We start from the raw sequence: 12,363 nt of genomic DNA on the forward strand, positions 1-12,363 counted from the left end.
CCAATTGCCCTCAGCCCCTCCCCAAGCCAGCCCAGCCCTGATCGGGCCCTGCTGTCTCCTCCTCACAACAGGCTCAGCCCCAATCCGCTCCAATTGGGGCCAGGCCGGCTGGACTCCACCCATGCACAAATTCGTGCACTGTGCCTCTAGTATACTATGAAAAGAGTAACCATAAGAGGGCTAGGATAGTTATATTAACATCAGACAATTTGGACTGTAAGACAAATATTATTGGAGACAAAGATATTTCATAATAGTGAAGATTCAATAAATCAGGAAGATATTATAATAATTATAAATGTAAATGTACCTAAAAACAGAGCAGAGCCTCAAAATAATGAAGCAATAACTAACATCATTGACAGGGGAAAAAAACCAGGAGATTTTAATACCCCACTCTAAATAATTGACAGACTAACTTGATAGAAAATTAGCAATACTAAAAATTAGTAAACTTGAACCACACTACCAACCAACTAGACTTAACTGGATATAAAAAACTCCAGCAAACAAAAGAATACATATTGTTTTTATGCACATATGAAACATTCTCCAAAACAGACAAAATGCTAGACCATAAAATAAGTCCCATAACTATAAATGAACTGAAGTCATATAAAGTATGTTCTCTAACCATAACAGAATTAAATTAGATATCAATTAAATTAGAAACTGGAAAATCCTCAAGGGTTTGGAAATTAAACTTTACAGTTCTAAGTAAGATAAAGGTCAAAGAAGAAATTAAAGATAAATTAGAGGATATTTTTAACTGAATGAAAACAAACATATCAAAATCTATAGGGCCAGCCAGTGTGGCTCTGTGGTTGAGCGTCAACCCATGAACCAGGAGGTTAGTGTTCAATTCCCGGTCAGGGTACATGCCTGGTTTGCAGGTTCGATCCCCAGTAGGGGATGTGCAGGAGGCAGCTGATTGGTGATTCTTTATCATCATTTATGTTTCTATCTCTCTTTCTCTCTCCCTTCCTCTCTCTGAAATGAGAAAAAAAAGTTTAAATTTTATAATTCTATGGGATGCAGTTAAAGCAGTACTCAGAAGGAAATTTACAAATTTAAGAATATATTTGAAACAAAGTCTCAAATCAATAACATGAGCCTACAACCTTAACAAAACAGTAAAAGAGCAAACTAAACCCTAAAACATGCAGATGTAATGGAATAATAAAGGTCAAAGAAGAAAGTAATCTATATATATAAAAGGTTAATATGCTAAGTGTCCCTCTGCCCATCCGACCAGTCGCTATGACGCACACTGACCACCAGGGGCAGAGGCTCAACAAAAGAGCTGTCAAGCTGCAGTGACTTGGCAGCAGCAGTTCTCAGGTGACGCACCCCAAAACCAGAGAGGAGGGAGCCCAATTCCTCGCAGGGCCACACAATTCCACCTTTGGCAGTGGATTATGTTGTTGCTGCAGCACTGTTGGCCCCAAATCTGGTTTACTGCACACTTGCATTTGTATTCCACACCCTGTACAACAGCAACTTTGTGGAGTGCCCTCTCGCACTCTGGGACCCCTGCGGGGATGTCAGAGAGCCAGCTTCGGCCCAATCCCCACATTCCAGGCCGAGGGACCCCACATGCTGGAGGGACCCCGCTCACTCCGCGGACACGGGGGAAGGACCACAGGAGGTTGGCTCCAGGACGTGTCTGGCCCATCTCGCCTAGTCCCGCCCCGCCAGCCACCTTCTAATTAATCTCCTTGCAATGTGCACGAATCCATGCACCAGGTCACTAGTAAAATATAAAACAGTAAATTAGAGAAAAACTTGGTTCTTTAAAAATAAAAGTCAACAAAATTGAAAAACTTTTAAGTAGACTGACAAAAATCAAAGAGAAAAATAAACACAAATTACCAAAATCAGGAATAAAAGAAGAAACATTACCACAGACACCCCTCCGAATAAAAAGAAATTTTTTAAAGAATTATGAGGGAAGGAATATTATAAACAAGTTTATGCCAACAAATTAGACTTTTATCAAATGGAAAAATTCCTAAAAAGACACATATTATAAAAAATGACTACAGATAGAAAAGTCTATGACAAAAAACAAGCTGAATTGTACTTTAAAATTCCCCCCACACACACACACACAAAAAGGCCCAAATGGCTTCACTGATTAATTCCATCAAATATTTAAAGAAGAAATTCCAATCTTTCATAAACTCCTCCACTAAACAGAAGAGGGCACATTTTACAGCTCAATCTATGAAGCCAGAGTTACCCAGATACCAAAGTCAGACAAAGACATCACATGAAAACTACATACCACTATCTCTCCTGTTTAAACAAAGATACAAAAATGCTTACTAAATATTGGCTAAAGGAATCCAGCAACATATAAAAAGGCCTACACACCATTACCAAGTAGAATTGCCCCATGAATGCAGTTGATTTAAAATTTGAAAGTCAATTAATGTAACATACCATATTAAGACAATAAAAGACAAAAACTACCTAGTTATTTCAATAAACACAGAAAAAAAACATTTACAAAACTCAATACACATTCATGAGAATTTCCTCAACTTGATAAAAGGTATCCACAAAATTCCCACAACTAACATCATATTACATGGTTAAACACTAAATATTTCCCTTGTAAAAATCATGATATCCATTTTAACCACTTCTATTCAACAATGAAGGTCCGACCTAGCTAGTAAAATAAAGCAGGCATAAACAAATAAATAACTAAAGGCATCCAGATTAGGAAGGAAAAAACTTGTCTTTATTCTCTAGTGATTCTGTATGTAGAAATTTCCCAATGAAGCCACAAAAAAAGCTACAAAAACTAATAAACAAGTTCAGCACACTCTCAAAAAAAAAGTTCAGCAAGGTCACAAGATTTAGATCAACTAACAGAAATCAATGGCATTTCTATAGTGAAATGACAGCTTTGTATCTTTATCTTCCTATCAAAAATTTGAATTGATTCAAATTTTCTTTCTTATCCCTCAGTAGACCTTCAAATTTTTCAAGTAGATCGCTTCCAGGCATTTTATCTCTTTAGTTGTTATTGTGAATATATACCTTTTCTTCCATTATTAGTCCTGATGTCATCTATTATTCATATAAAAAATTAATTATGTACCCTGGCCAATGTGGCTCAGTTGGTTGGAGCATCATCCCATACACTGAAGGGTCATAGGTTCGACTCCTGGTCAGGCGCGTACGGGAGGCAGCTGATCAATGTTTGTCTGTCTGCCTCTCCCTTCCTCTCTCTCTAAAATCAATTTAAAAATAAATTTTAATTAATTATGCATATTAATTTTATAAGCACTTTCTTTAGTGAATTCTCTTAATATTATCAATACAAAAACAGGCAGGCCAAGGAACTTAACAGAATTGATTTCAGAAACAGCCTTCCCCACCTCCTCATTAACATGGAAATTTAGTATATGATAAATGTGGCATTTCAAATATTCAGAAAAGAAATACATCATTCAATGTGAAGACAATTGGTTAGCCATCTGGGAAAAAGTAAAGCTGGATATCTACAACCATTGCTTATACCAAATAGTGTTTATATAACAAGATTTTAAACAATTTAAACCATAAAAAAAATAGAAAACCTACACTAACTTTTATTCATGTACCACACTTCACTGAATCTAAAACTACTAATCTCAAGATACACAACTATTTTATGTGCCACTAAGAAAATAATAATGTCAAACTATCACAGACAAGTGATTCATGTTACTAAGAGATGGTATAATGTTGAGGGAACAGTGAGTCCTATAATTAATGATGAAGACCTTTTAAACTTTACACAGAAACCTTCCCACCCCCAACGATGAAGGAAAAGATTTCAAGCATAAAAATTAAACTTCTACATGGCAAAAAGAAAATCCAAAGATAGGCAAAAACTCAGTGAAAATAACTTACCTAACAAATGACAACAGACTCAGCACATGACCAAACTGATCACTGAAAATATACATATGGCCAATAATAATGGAATAAATGCTCACACTCACTCAATGAAAATCTGAAAAGCGATACTAAAAATCAAAGCATTGACAAATATTAAAGTACTTGAGGCCCGGTGCACAAAATTTGTGCACAAAGGTGGGGAGCAGGTCCCTCAGCCCGGCCTGTGCCCTCTCACAATCCGGGACTCGGCAGTTGGACATCCCTCTCTCAATCCGGGACGCTGCATCCACCAGTGACCATACTTTTCATACAGGTCAAAGGCATCTTGCTGTTGTATGGGCAGCTATATTTATTTGCCCTGATTATAAGAAGTGGTACATAACATGATCCTTCTGAGGCAGAAGTACCATTTTCCCCATCTTATGGGTGGAAAAACTAAAGCAGAGAGAAGTTAAGTAATTGGCTTTGTCACACAGTTATGTGTTAGATTCAGAGCTGACCACAAAATGTGCAAGCCAGAGTCCATGCATGTCATGGCTGCATCATCCCGTTTTTTCAGTGTTAGGGTAGCCTTGCCAGGTTTTAATTTTTAAATCTATGAGACTGTTCTGAATATATAGGAATGCATTTGCATCTCCATGTAGAATAAACAGGATGTGGACAGTTTGGAGATTCTTCTGATGAATTAGGATTAAGCAGCCACAGATCTCTTTTTCAAATACTACAGAAACCACCGTTCTTGTTTAACTGTGTGTGGGATGTAGCAGTTTGTAAGCTATGACATTGTCACTCACAATCTGGGACCCCTCGGAGGATCGGGCCTAAACCAGCAGCCAGACATGCTCTTGCAATCCAGGACCCCTTGGGGGATATAGCAGTGCACCAAGCAGCAGGCAGCCAGGGAGGAGCCCGAATCAGGGCCAGGCGCCGCACTGCTCACGCTCATCCCAGCTGCTGCGCCTCCTGCCACCACTTGGTAGTGCTGCGGCAGAGTCAGGAGAGGCTCCTGCTGCCACAGCTGCAATCCCCATCCATGAGCTTGGCTCCTGGCTGAGCAGTGCACCACCTGTGGGAGCACACTGACCACCAAGGGGTAGCTCCTGCATTGAGCGTCTGCCCCCTGGTAGTCAGTGCACATCATAGCAACTGGTCATTCCGCCATAATGGTCACTGGGCTTTTATATATATGGATGACACTAGCAAGTGTTGTCAAAGAGGATTCCCATTTTCCTAGACCACTGATATTGGGGCAATCTTTTTAGTTAGGCAATTCATCTACCAAATTATTAAACGTATATACTCTTTGGCCCAATAATATTTCTCTTAGGAATTTATATTTCAAATATATTTTTAAATATGTGCAAAGACATACCCAAGAATATTCACATTATTAGCATTTATTACAGCAAAAAACTAAAAACCTATAAATATCCAGGGGTAGAGGATTGAGAAAAAAAAAAAAAGAGCTCATGGAAATGGACAACAGTGTAGTGGTTATGTAGGGTGGGGGGTAGAGAGGGTGAGTAAAGGTAGAGGAAGGTATGGGGGGGATAAATGGTGTTAGGAAATAAATACATAAAATAAAGAGGGAAAAATAAAATAGGGAAAGCTGGGCTGAGGTGAGGGTATATGGCAGGGGGTCTTCAAACTACAGCCCGCGGGCCACATGCAAATACAAATATTGTATTTGTTCCCGTTTTGGTTTTTTACTTCAAAATAAGATATGTGCAGTGTGCATAGGAATTTGTTCATAGTTTTTTTTTAAACTATAGTCCGGCCCTCCAACGGTCTGAGGGGCAGTGAACTGGTCCCCTGTTTAAAAAGTTTGAGGACCCCTGGTATATGGCATTGTCTGTACTATCCGTTCAATTTTTCTACAACCAAAAACTGCTCAAAAGAGTCTATTCATTAAAGTGTTTCAGTTAAAAAAAATAAATATCCATAAAAGGAGGACCAGTTTAAATAATTATGGTACATCCAAATATTAGAATACTACACAGAATGAAATAAAGAATTATATGCAAAGATATATAGACTTTAACCACAACAAAAAAGACATGTTGGCCCTAGCCAGTATGGTTCAGTGGATAGAGTGTTGGCCTGCGGACTGAAGAGCCCCAGGTTTGATTCCGGCCAAGCGTACATGCCTGGGTTGTGGGCTCGATCCCTGATGGGGACGTGGAGGAAGCGGCCAATCAATGAGTCTCTCGCATCATTGATGTTTCTGTATCTCTATTCCTCTCCCTTCCTCTCTCAAATCAATAAAAAAAATTTAAGAAAAGACATGTTGTTGAACAATATGTATGACCTCATTTGTGTAAAAAAAATTGTTAACATGGTAGAGACAGAAATGCTTGCACTTGTATAGAAAATGTCTGGAAACAGGCATACACACACACACACACACACACACACACACACACACACACACACATATAAATGTTAACAGTAAATGAGAATAGGGAACGCCCCCTGCCCCCTTTGTTACCTTATAACATTCTCTACTACATAAGTGTGTATTCCTCTTATAAGCCTTTGGTAAGGAATGATAAATGCTGAACATGACAATTACCAAAAAATGTGAAAAAAGAAAAAAAAATCTGAAAATATGGCCACTAAAATTGCTAATATTTCCACATCCTTGTTTTAAGAGAATTCTCAAATAAAATTTATGAGCAACATGAGAATGTGTGCCACTGACAGATACTTAAATACCCTGACAACTGTCAAATGTTTCATTTTCTTTCACTTTGAAAGATAAAAGCATAGGTCCAATATATACTCCAACACAGGCCAATGAGAAAGGAAAGGATCATCTGTCTTCCTAAAATAAGGGAATTAGGGCCTAAAAAAGAAACATGCAAGTAATCTACTTAAGTGATAAAAGACATTGGTCTTCATCCTAACAAAACTAATAGCATTAATTTATTTCAATGTGCAAATGTTGTATGTATATATAATGGTATGCTATGTATGCATACTATTCAAGCTATGTAAGCGGGTATAAGAAGAAAAGGGACTGTCTAATAAATGCAGTTACAGATGTGTTTACATGCAAGCATATGGGCATCTAACACAGGTGGAAAAAAAAAAGATTGAGTAAAACAGTATTGGATTACCTCTATAAAATATGTCAGGCAAATGCCCATCCCGCCAGATCACTTAGCTGAATTTCCAAGCTGTTGACTCCTCCCTCTATCCTACAAAAATACAAAAATACAAATTACCCCCAAAAGTATCAATATTAGACATATTCTTTAAGTCAGGTAAAGTAGTTATATCTAAATATGCTAAATCTAACAAAAATTTTTCCATGAAAATACTGTTTATTAAATCAAATTAGTAGCAACTAACAATTAATGACCCATCAGTACTAAATGAAATCATAAAGATAAGAAATGACCCTGACACTAATTAGACTTTTTTCAAATTTAACTTCTGAGGATAAAGATTTCTTTAAAATCAGGGCCATAATCTAAAATAATCTTAAACAACTTATAAAAGGAAACAGCACAAAATGTGTTTTATTAAAATTTTATGTTGACACTCTCCATTACTCAAACAGTACTATTTCTTGATGAAATCCCACAGTAACATTTCCCTCAGTTCAAAAGTCTAAATATATTAAGAATATATTTCTAAAAACACAAAAATATTAGTACTGAAAACTTTCAAGGCAAAGGTATTTAATAATGCTAAAATGGTCATTTTTTAAAATGTCATGCTATAATCAACCTTTTAGTAGACTAATACAGAAAATTAACACCCTATGTTAATACTGCATTGATTTCGGATACATAATTTCTTCATGTAACTGGGATATTTTTTCCTGGGATATGAAATGTAGATAATTAAGATTAAAAGGTAAAATTTTATTAGAAACAAACAATAGGCCAAATATAATTTTTTATTCAGGAATAATGAAGTATTTTATATAGGAGCCCTAACACACTTTAAGGGCTCAATAAGTATAACAGCAGAAAAATTAGGGAAGCTTTAAATCTGTAGAAAATAACCAACTATATTATTTCAAAGTTGTGTTTATATCATTTTATTAAAGGATTACAAACATTACAACCTTCTGATAATTCAGCATTTTCTAGTCCTAAACTGGTCAGTAACTTTGTTGCTACACTAGTTACAAACAAAAAAATCTGTTTTAAAACAATTTATTCCTATTAAGTTCTTAATTGCCAGCCTCAAAGTTTTGTTCCCCGACATTCAAAAGACGACATGAGCCATTCTTCTCAATTATGCAAAACTTTTTAAATACAGTGATAGTGATATTGTTGTAATTAGCTAGTTATTAATATTAGGATAGGAGCAAAGGAAAGGCCAGACATTAACAGGCATGTCATTTGGACAGCTTCACCAGGAAGTTGCAACTATGCACTCCCCAGGGAATCACCAGCCCATCCCCTGAAAAACACTGGGAGAAAGGGTTTCAACAAAGGGGAGATAAAGGCATGTGCAGTCAAGTCAGGGTGACTCCGGAAGATTCCTGTCAGTCACACCTAGGAACAATGATTACTGGATAGAATGGGCGTGGCCACTACAAGCCCATGAAAATTTGGGAATACATAATCCTCTAGTGGAATTCTCTCTCTTGCAGTGCTTAGCACTTGCTGCTCTTGTGGCTCCTCGCTCGTGGGGCTTTCTGGTTCCTGCTTCTTTGCATTTGCCTGTTTCCTCCATAGCCATGTGGCTTTGCGGACCCCACATGCAATGGACTGATGGACTGAACAAGGAACACAAGCTAAACTAGCCTGATGCTGGACTGGACACTGCTCCAATAAGGAACAGAAACTCTGGACACTGACTCCGATTCTAGCCCTACTGAAACCACAGCTACACTTCTTTTATGATGGAGTGAGGGAGAGGGACCCTGGACACTCAGCAGTGTAATTCCACAGAAGTAAAAATCACTTGTTTTCTCATTCAAGTCTTGGAAAATTCTTTTTCTTGGGATATCACAAGAATTCCACTCCCACAAGTAAGAGATGGCGACAAGGACCCCCCACTTCCACCAGTAACAATAGTATAAAAAAGATAAAGTCCTTAAATATATTAACATTATGTGCCACTTAACAGGGATACATTCTAAGAAATGCGTCATTAGGCTATTTCTTCAATGGGCAAACATCACAGAGTGCACTTACACAAACCTAGATGGGATAATCTACTATACACCTATGGTGTATAGTAGTCTATTGCTTTGTAGGGGAGGAAAAATAATGTCCCCTATACCCTTCTGGGTTCTTGGCTAAGAAATCCCTGTAATAAAAGACAGATTAACAAAAGAAAAACAAAGTTTAATCTATAATAATAAAAGCATAATATGCTAATTAGACCGAACAGCCGAACGACGCTCCAGATGAAGCCGGGGCTGCGAGAGCCGAGCACCTTGCACGAAAATCGTGCAAGGGGCCTCTAGTAATATATAAACCTCCTGAATACATGGGAGAGACCCAGCAAAACTGGGTAACTCACCAAACTGGCTGAAACCACCACTTTAAATACCATCTTCAGTGAAGACAAAAGAAGATGTGGCTGGAGGGAGTCAGTTATGGAAGGTTACCAGGAAAAGCACAGTAAACAAGGGTAAGGTTATTACAGAGACGTGTCTCCTGAAGTGATAGGTTTCTAGAGACAAATCATCCCAGCCCCTCCCCAGGAACAGGAGGGAGATACCCTTACAAATGGAAATTCCCCATAGAAATGAAAATGTCTTTTACAAAGGGTAACTTCTATTTGGTTTTCAGAACTTCTCCCAGGTCTTCAATTTCTTAAAATTAATCAGCCTAGCCCAGGCTGGTGTGGCTCAGTTGGTTGAGTATTGTCCTGAAAGCTTGCCAGTTAGATTCCCAGTCAGGGCACATGCCCGGGTTGCAGGCTGTTTCTCTCACATCAACGTGTTCTCTCTCTCTCTCTCTCTCTCTCTCTCCTTTTCTCCCTCCCTCCCTTTTTCTCTCTCTCTCTAAAAACCAATTAAAAATATTATTAAAAATTTTAAAAAAACAACATCCTAGCAGATTTGCCTTAATGGATAGGGCATCGGCCTTCAGGCTGAAAGGTCCCAGGTTTGATTCCAGTCAAGGGTACATACCGCGATTGCAGACTTGATCCCAGTCTCTGGTTGGGGCATGTTCAGGAGGCAACCAATCAATGTGTCTCTCTCACATAGATGTCTCTCTCTCTGTCTCTCCCCCTCCCTTCTACTCTCTAAAAATCAACAGAAAAATATCCTCCGGTGAGGATCTTTTTTTTTTTTTAAACCAATTAACCAGCCTAAAATAACCCTTATGCCAAATAGCCATATTTGGGGGCAACAAATTCTGTTCCCCTACAGCTGTTACGCTACAAATCTGTACATCACAGTACTGTACTGAATACTGTGGACAACTGTGATGCAATGGTAAGTATTTGTGTAACGTGTTATGCTAGGAAGTTAGGACTACTAGGTCCTTAGGAAAGCTAGGGCAGCACTAGGCCATAGGAATTTTTCAATTCCATTATACTTTTATGAGACAAAGGTTGTAAATGCAATCCATCATTGCAAGAAACATTATGTAGCACAATACTATACTGTGGTAGAGATTAAAAACAGGTCAAGAAAAAGCAAAACTGTATCTGCACTACACTCTATTCATTATTCTAATGTTCTTTATTAATGTTCAACTTTCAGAATTTTTAACATAGCTACAGAAATAAAGTTGACAGAAAAAGTGTGGCAAAGTCTGTATGTAGGAAATTCAAATGTCTACTAATTATACATTTTAGTATTACCTTATGAGTCCTTTTAAAAGTTGATTGGATATACAACCATTACATATATCATCACAGAATATGGTAACATCTCTAGACTGGACAAACGTTTGTTGCAATGTTCACTTTTTGTTTAAAACATTATCACAGCCCTAGCCAATTTAGCTCAGTGAGTACTGTCAGCCCCATGGACTGAAGGATCCCAGGTTCAATTCCGGTCAAAGGCACATACCACAGGTTGCAGGCTCCATCCCCAGTCCTGGTTGGGGGCGTAGGGGAGGCAACCAATCGAAGTTTCTCACTCACATTGATGTTTCTGTCCCTACCCCTCCCTTCCACTCTCTAAAAAATAAACAACAAAAACATTTTCGAAAAAAGCCTGCTCACCTTCTTGCATCACTTTTTATTGAAGGGCCTAAATTAAGGCTGTCACATATCAAAGAACATATGTAGACATGTTAAAAGGGAAAGAAACAAAAACAGTAAAGCAAGAAGGAAAAACAAACATGCCTCTCTCCCACATGAACACATGCACAAAATAATACAATCACAAGGTCTAAAACAGAAATTTTGGTTGAGATTATCTTTTTCTAAAGCCTCATTTTTATTTGTTTACTAGAGGCCTGGTGCACGAATTCATGCACCAGTGGGTCCCTTGGCCTGGCCTGTGGGATCAGGCTGAAACTGGCTCTCTGACATCGCCCGAGGGGTCTCGGATTGAGAGAGGGCGCAGGCCAGGCCGAGGGACCCCAGCAGTGCATGATCAGGGCCGGAGAGGGACGAGGGAGGTTGGCCAGCCGGGGAGGGGCTGCAGGAGGGTTCCAGGGCATGTCCGGCCTATCTCACTCCGTCACAATCGGCCGGACCCCAGCAGCAAGTTAAACTACTGGTCAGAGTGTCTGCCCCTTAGTGGTCAGTGCACATCATAGCAACTGGTCAACCAGTCAACTATCTGCCCCCGGTGGTCAGTGCACATCACAGCTAGTGGCTGAGCAGCCTTAGCATATCATTAGCATAGTATGCTTTGATTGGTTGAATGAATGACCAGACACTTAGCATATTAGGCTTTTATTATATAGGATTCTAATTTTCACTTAAGGACATGCTTAGAGAGGGGAAGGGGAGAGGGATGAGGGAGGGAGGGAGAGAGAAGAGGAGTGAGAGGGGGAGAGGGAGGGAGAGGGACAGGGAGAAACAGACATATATGCCTTCCGTACATGCATATTCCTGACCAGGAATCCGAACCCACAATCCAGGTATGAGCCATGACCAGAAATCAAACCAACAACTTTTCGGTGCACAGGGCCATGTTCAACCAACTGAGCCAGAACTCTGCTGGATTCTAAAGCCTCATTTTTTAAAGTTTCATTGAAATATGTGTGCTTACAAATTTTTTCCTTTGTATGCTTCCATAAGCACTGTCAAATAAAAAGGCAACCTCTGCCCTTTCAATGTAATCAAGAAAAACCTTGAAGCAAAGAAAATAAATATTAGCACACATGGCATAAGAAACAAAAAAATACTTTAAAGTCCTTTAGCCTCTTTTAACTAGATCATCACCTATACTAATAAAAGAGTACTATGCAAATTGGTTGGAACACCCTTGCGTAATGACCGAACAACAGGCTACGTGGGGCAACCAGGCCGGCAGAGGGGCGCAGTGAAGGGCAACCAGGCCAGCAGGGGAGGGCAATTAGGGGC

The 12,363-nt window shown here is 38.9% G+C and overlaps 1 protein-coding gene across 3 annotated transcripts in view; it reads right to left on the bottom strand.

Moving 5' to 3' along the window:
- The window catches only part of ZNF148 (zinc finger protein 148), a 100,858-nt gene extending 88,726 nt beyond the window's left edge, over positions 1-12,132 (bottom strand). For 2 of the 3 annotated variants that reach the window (XM_015571319.1, XM_015571318.1), the window contains exons 1-3: positions 12,050-12,126; positions 9,388-9,447; positions 7,017-7,097 (exon numbers count right to left, since the gene is read on the bottom strand). The gene's annotated coding sequence lies outside the window, so the exon portion shown is untranslated. Of the gene's footprint in view, positions 1-7,016; positions 7,098-9,387; positions 9,448-12,049 lie in introns of all 3 variants that reach the window. The other variant, XM_006775003.2, reaches the window with a different exon arrangement.
- Between the last annotated feature and the right edge of the window lie 231 nt (positions 12,133-12,363).

The sequence above is a fragment of the Myotis davidii genome, unplaced genomic scaffold (assembly GCF_000327345.1).
Source record: "Myotis davidii unplaced genomic scaffold, ASM32734v1 scaffold9, whole genome shotgun sequence".
In the NCBI taxonomy this organism is placed as follows: Eukaryota; Metazoa; Chordata; class Mammalia; order Chiroptera; family Vespertilionidae; genus Myotis; species Myotis davidii.